The following is a 7,630-nucleotide window of genomic DNA, read 5'->3' on the forward strand; positions in this document are numbered from 1 at the left end:
GATTCACCTGCAGGAGCATTGGATGGGCACTGCCTGTGCATCTGCACAGCCCCAAATTCACCACTGGCTTGCCTCAGCACCATCCATGTAAGCTGCAGCAATGCTGGTGTTTGGCCGCTCTGCACTGGCTCTTCCTGGTCACTGAGGTGTTCCCCCATTGCCCAAAGTAGATGTTCCTCATATCCCTTCTCTGGAGACCACACCTTTGGAAATGGATGTACCACACTCAAAGGGATCCAATTAACAGTGGCTGTGGTTATCTCTAGAGCTATCCTAAGGGTGGGACGCGGGTGGTGCTGTGGGTTAAACCACAGAGCCTTGGACTTGCCGATCAGAAGGTTGGCAGTTCGAATCCCCGCGACGGGGTGAGCTCCCGTTGCTCGGTCCCTGCTCCTGCCAAGCTAGCAGTTCAAAAGCATGTCAAAGTGCAAGTAGATAAATAGGTACCGCTCTGGCGGGAAGGTAAACGGCGTTTCCGTGCGCTGCTCTGGTTCGCCAGAAGCGGCTTAGTCATGCTGGCCACATGACCCAGAAGCTGTATGCCTGCTCCCTCGGCCAATAAAGCGAGATGAGCGCCACAACCCCAGAGTCAGCCACAACTGGACCTAATGGTCAGGGGTCCCTTTACTATCCTAAGGGTATCTGCAAGCTTGGGCGTTTCTAGCAGATCCTTCCCTCTTTTGAACAGCAAGTCCCCCATGCAATGCCACAAACCACTTTGGGAACAAAAGAAGAAGCAAGAGCTTCCTTGGGCATGCAGAACAAATCGTTCCATCCGTTGGACCCAGGCTTACACGTACCAAATGATTTGGGCGCTTCAAAAAACCACATGCAACCCACATTATGAAGTTCTTTTATTTTTCAGATGTTGTAACGATTTTCTGCTTGAATAAAGTCCATTATTTTCTTTCTTAGTTTGGAAGCCTGGTCTTCCATTCACCATCAATTTAAACCAGAATGAATAATATAGACCACAAGATTTCCATTCATTCATTCATCTTTATTTGACAAAGCCTTGGTGCCAGAGCAAAACCACTAGGGTGGTCAAGTGCAAAGGCAGACAAGGCTTCTGCAAAAGGGGGAAAGGTCACAACCTTGCCACAAAGTAGGGGAAACCTGTACATGCTGCAAGTCCTATCTTCTACACCAGTCATGTAGAGGAGGCAGAATACAGGGGATCGCGGCTCCAGGACTTTTTTCAGTGATGCCTTCTGCTGGAGCATGAGGGAAATTGGCAAGCGAATGAAATGATAGGCTTTCGAGTTCTTCAATATACAGTAATACCTTGGAAGTTGAACGGAATCTGTTCCGGAAGTCCATTTGACTTCCAAAACGTTTGAAAACCAAATCACAGCTTCTGATTGGTTGCAGGAAGCTCCTGCAGCCAATCAGAAGCCGCGGAAGCCCCATCGGATGTGCGGGTTCCAAAAGAACGTTCGCAAACTGGAACAATCACTTCTGGGTTTGCAGCGTTTGGGAGCCAAAACGTCCAAGTTCCAGGGAGTTTGACAACCAAGGTACGACTGTATATCATCATCATCATCAACAACATTTATTAAATTTGTATACCACCTTTCATCCAAAGATCACAGGGCAATTTGCAATAGGAAACTACAAAATGAGAACAACATACATAATAAAACCAAAGCAAACCAATAACCCCTCTCTCACACACATTTAAAAGGCCATAGAGTGTGTGTGCAATTTAGGTGGTAATACCTCTGCAAGATGGTTTGCATTTCAATTTAAAAACTTCAATTTAAAACCACAATCCAATGTGGAGAAGTAAACATAAGAATAGAAAAAAGAAGCTGAGAAACTGAAAGAAATCGAAATGGATGGATTCGCTGATAGCTACTTTCATATGAAAATTTACCATTACACAACCATTCTATGTAATCCTGTACAGGTGCTCAGATCTACTTTCCTGCTTCCGCTCATTTCTAATAAACTTCCAGTACTTCCATAATAGTAAACTCCAAAGCAAGCTCTCTTGGGGGAACGAAACCTGAGACTGGGGTTGCAGATAGATACTGGAGCCAAGCTATAAGGAAAGGAGTATCCAGCGGAAACATTTGCAAAGTATGATGATGATGATAATAATCACTGAAGAAATTCAAAGAAAAATCAGTCAAAGGAAGATAAAAAGTTTTGGCAAATGCTTCACACATTTCGGCTGGATTGCAGTAACGATTTTCCGTGTACAGATTTATAAAGGAAGTTAATGAGATGAATGTAAAAATAGCTTTCCCAACCCCCCCCAAATTCTGGAACCCCCAAATGGCCTTTCTGGTCAATTTCCTGCTACACATGGATTAACTATTTCCTCCTCCCGTCCCCTCATCTCCCATTATGAACCTCCACGGTGTTTATTGGCCAGGCTGAATGTGTTCAGGGATGGGTAATCCCAATGATCATAATAAATCAGGGCAAGAGACGCAAGGCGACTACAGCCACAAGTCCCTGGATGTTCTCACAGCAATCCCTGACTCCTGGATAACCTCCTTGGCTGTTTCCTCAGCACACTGTCACGGTTTCGCTCTCTTTCAAGTTAGTTAGCGTCTCTGTTAACCTTTCCTGATATATCCCTTCGGCGATAGCAAAGCATCTGGAGGCGGGTGATGTATTGGCGATAATGCCAAGTGTGTGAACTTTGTATTCTGCAAATTGCTTAAATGCACTGAAGACATTAAGCACATGCCTTGTAGGAACCTTGAGGAATTGCATTTAATCAGCTGAAGATTAGACCTTCCTTATGGTCAGGAGATGTATGTTGTGATAAGCCTGCTTCTCAGGGGAAACGGAGATGCGTTCGTGAAAGGTGGCGCTCATTATTCATCACTCACCCCCTCCCCTTCCTCTGTATCTTTCTTGCTATCAAAACTTAGAATATAACCTCCTCGCGGGCAGAAACCTATGTGTGGGAGAGAGGCGTGCTTGTAAAATCAAGAAAAGAAAAACCCCATACTCCGCTGTTCCTGCAATGGGTGCAGAAGTCAATAAATTGCTACTGCCTGCAAAAAAATGCCACTTATAGAATTATAGAGTTGGAAGGGCCATCTAGTCATAGAATCATAGAATCATAGTGTTGGAAGAGACCACAAGGGCCATCGAGTCCAACCCCCTGCCAAGCAGGAAACACCATCAGAGCACTCCTGACATATGGATGTCAAGCCTCTGCTTAAAGACCTCCAAAGTAGGAGACTCCACCACACTCCTTGGCAGCAAATTCCACTGTCGAACAGCTCTTACTGTCAGGAAGTTCTTCCTAATGTTTAGGTGGAATCTTCTTTCTTGTAGTTTGGATCCATTGCTCCGTGTCCGCTTCTCTGGAGCAGCAGAAAACAACCTTTCTCCCTCCTCTATGTGACATCCTTTTATATATTTGAACATGGCTATCATATCACCCCTTAACCTCCTCTTCTCCAGGCTAAACATGCCCAGCTCCCTTAGCCGTTCCTCATAAGGCATCGTTTCCAGGCCTTTGACCATTTTGGTTGCCCTCCTCTGGACACGTTCCAGTTTGTCAGTGTCCTTCTTGAACTGTGGTGCCCAGAACTGGACACAGTACTCCAGGTGAGGTCTGACCAGAGCAGAATACAGTGGCACTATTACTTCCAACCCCCTGCGATACAGGAACTTCAACTAAAGTATCCAAGACTTCTCTTACTTCCTTCAAATCCCTCCTCAAAAGTAATCTTTTCTGTGAAACTTTTGGCTTTATACATGCACACATACACACCCACCCTGTTCTCATGTCCTACTATAGGAATCAACAGTGTGGTCCTGTGTTTGTTTGTTTGTTTGTGTGTATGTGTGCGCATGTGCATGAGTGTACAATGCCAAACTCAGATTTCTCTCTATTAACATTTGGGGATCTTCCTCTGTCTGCTTCACCCTAGACAGAACACAACAGCACACAACGTCCAGAGCAGTATCCAGAGAAACCTCTTTCAACAGCCATTCACCTGACACACAGAGAGAGAAGAACAGAAAACAGTTAAAAACGACAGTCACAGGAATAACAGTCACAACAGAACGGAATGCTCCTCTTATGTGACTCACAGTCAGCCAATCACATGAGAGAGCTACTGCCCAAGGAAAACCCCATGCTAAAAACAAAAAATACGCAGCAATTCAACACAAGCAAACATTCCCATTTCAGGACATTAAACCATTATCCTTAACAGTTCCCACTCCTCCCCCCCCCCCTTGCAAATGTTGAGGTGTGCAACACCCATCACCCCAGACAGCATAGCCAATGGTCAGGAATCATGGTAACTGTAGTTTAGCAATATTTGGAAGGCACTACATTAGCCACCTCTACCCTGCTCCAGTTAACCCAGTCGTGAGCCAAAGCATGTGTAACTAAAACAGTCCCACCAACTGTCCCTGCCTCCATTTCCCTTATTCATCCATTGTGTCTCCTCTGTAGGATTTTTAGATTGTATAATAACAACAACAACAACAACAAATTATTATTATTTCTATCCCGCCGATCTGGCTGGGTTTCCCAGCCACTCTGGGCGGCTTTCAACAAAAGATTAAAAATACATTAAAACATCAGTCATTAAAAACTTCTCTAAACAGGGCTGCCTTCAGATGTCTTCTAAATGTCAGATAGTTGTTTATTTCCTTGACATCTGGTGGGAGAGCATTCCACAGGGCAGGCGCAACTACCGAGAAGTCCCTCTGCCTGGTTCCCTGTAACCTCACTTCTCACAGTGAGGGAACCACCAGAAGGCCCTTGGCGCTGGACCGCAGTGTCCACGCTGAACGATGGGAATGGAGAAGCTCCTTCAGGTACAGTGGTGCCCCAGCAAGGCAAATGCCTCGCAAGACGGAAAACCCGCTAGACGAAAGGGTTTTCCATTTTTGAGCTCCTTCGCAAGACGATTTTCCCTATGGGCTTGCTTTGCAAGACGAAAATGTCTTGCGAGTTCCTGCGGGGTTTTTTTCCTCCCCCCCTTTTTTCCCAAGCCGCTAAGCCGCTTATCAGCTGATCCTAAGCCGCTAAGCCGCTTAACAGCTGATCCGCTAAGCCGCTTATCAGCTGATCTGCTAAGCCGCTTATCAGCTGATCCGCTAAGCCCGCTAATAGCGCTAATCCGCTAAGCCGCTAATGGACTTGCTTCGCAAGACGAAAAAAACGCAAGACGAAGAGGCTCGCGGAACGGATTATTTTCGTCTTGCGAGGCACCACTGTATACTGGTCTGAGGCTGTTTAAGGCTTTAAAGGTCAGCACCAATACTTTGAATTGTGCTTGGAAACGTACTGGAAGCCAGTGTAGGTCTTTCAAGGGATCTGTTGGTTGTTCTTTTTTTGCACCTGCACACTGAGCTGATCAAACTGTTTCTACATCTTCTGTGTTAGCTATGGCCCACCTTTCCCTAAGTCTTCAGTGATGTCCATAAGCATTAAGATGCAACATGGAACACCTGTATGTGAAAATGCTTCTCAGCTTTGAAAACAATCCTGTGAGTGGTTTTTAAATTTCGCGATACCCCTTTCTACCTGCTTATCATGGGGAGCAGCTATTTAAAAACAACCTTAAAATATCCTCATCAAACCCAGGGACACCAAGAGCCCATGCATTAGGTCATACACCACAAGTGTCCTGGAAAAAAGGGACATCCTTTTTTCCTGCGAAAGAGCATGGCAGCCATTTCAGGTGCCTTGAACTCCTACAATTTTGTGCCGAGATCTCATGCACTTTGGGGCACTGTGCAAGCACTGCCTGAAGAAAAACATGCATCTTCGGGGCTCTGTGATCTCACATAGGTCACGTGACTCATGAAGGAGCATGGGCAGCAAGACCCACATCCCGGTTTGGGGACTCATGATGTCAGAGGGTATGCTAGGTGCAAAGAGCTTCTCTCTCTGAGTGAGCCTGGTGGGGGCTGGTGCCTTTTGTCCCTGTTGATTGGAACTGATGTGGGGTGATGATCATTTGCTTTTCTTTCAGTTTTGGCAGCCATTTTGTGTTATGTCAAAAACACCCACACACCTACATTGCAGACCCTCCATTTTGTGTTAAGCTGCTCACCTCATGGCTGCCATTTTGTGCCTGGCACCCACAGCAATTTCTCAGAGTCCTAAATGTACCCAGTGGTTCAAAAATCTGTGTGACCTCTGCAGGAACCCAAAGAAGGCTCGCCTTTGACAGCAAATGTTTCTTGAGAATAATGGGACCGTGTGATATTAGGCTAGAAATTAATTTTGATCTAAAATCATCTCTATTTCATTCTTCAATGTTATGTTGGAAAGTAGGCATTATCCATAAAAGAAATATTACTTTAGTGCTGTTAAATAGTAATGGTAGCTGCACTGACTGACATGTAAAGGAGACTAAAATATTCCTCGCATTACAAAATTATTATTGTGTTAATAGCCTAGTGATATTTCTAATCACAGATTCCACTTAGAGGCCTAGAAAAAAACACCAGTCAGCTCCTTTATAAGAATTTAACTAAAACCATGCATTAAAAATAATTAAAAATAATACTTTGGCCTTTTTTCTCCATTTCTGAGGCTTTAATACATAATTTCTAGCTCTTTTTCTCTAGGATCATGAGGGCTAGAAAAAAAAATGTGCTTAAAATGAAAGCAGTTATTAGCACAGGTTTCTTGCAAAAAGACACAGTAATTCAGCCAGAACACTTAAATGTTTAATGTTGCACATTAAATGCTAAAGGGTGCAATCTTATGCACGCCTAGGAGTCAGCCCCATTGAACGCTGTGGAACAAATGTCCACAGCGCTGTTCATGTAAGTTTTTTGAGTCAGATCTAGGAGCCTTGAGAAAACAATTGACACTGTTCTCTTCCATGAGGTCTGTGGAAGAGCATGTATTTGCAAATTCTAACAATCTTGGTAGCCCGCTCCTCAGTAATTCAGAGCAGGTTTTTTTGTGTGGTTGCCCCTTGTTCTGTGAAATAGCAATCCTGCTGCAATACGACAGGCACTCACTATCGGCCCTTTCTGGAAACTATTGAAGACATTCATTTGTTTCCCACAGGCATTCTCCGTTGGAGAAATGGTTCTTTACCGCAAGTAATAATAATAATAATAATAATAATAATAATAATAATAATAATTTATTATTTATACCCCGCCCATCTGGCTGGGCTTCCAGCCCTACTTTGTTAGGGTATGAGTCTTGTTTTAAATGAATTTGGTGTTTTTAACTGTTTTTATCTACCTTACATAAGGGAGGAGGGACCACAATCTGGAGATCCAGACCATGAGTCCTGCTGCCCCAATATCACTCAAGCACCACTACCTGCATACTGGCACAACCTGGAGCAAAACACTCTGCCAAACAGGGATGCAATCCAAGGTTCCTAAAGTCTGCTCACAGTCTGCTCGGCTCACTTTGGACTTGGCCACACTTCTGCTTGACCTCTCCCTAGAAAGCATGGGTCTGAGAGGTTTCCTGCTTTCCAGGCACCGTTTTCTGTTTACCCCACCACTTTCCCCTGGGAAAACCCGCTCTTTACTGCTGAATCGGAGCAAATGTCAATTCACCAAAAACCTGGTTGACATTTGCTCTGATTCAGCGGTAAAGAAGGGAGTTTTCCAGAGGGAGTTTTCCAGAGGGAAAGCAGTGGCACAAGCGGAAATGTGGAAA

This window comes from Podarcis vaucheri, assembly GCF_965113315.1.
Source record: "Podarcis vaucheri genome assembly, chromosome: 2".
NCBI classification, from domain to species: Eukaryota; Metazoa; Chordata; class Lepidosauria; order Squamata; family Lacertidae; genus Podarcis; species Podarcis vaucheri.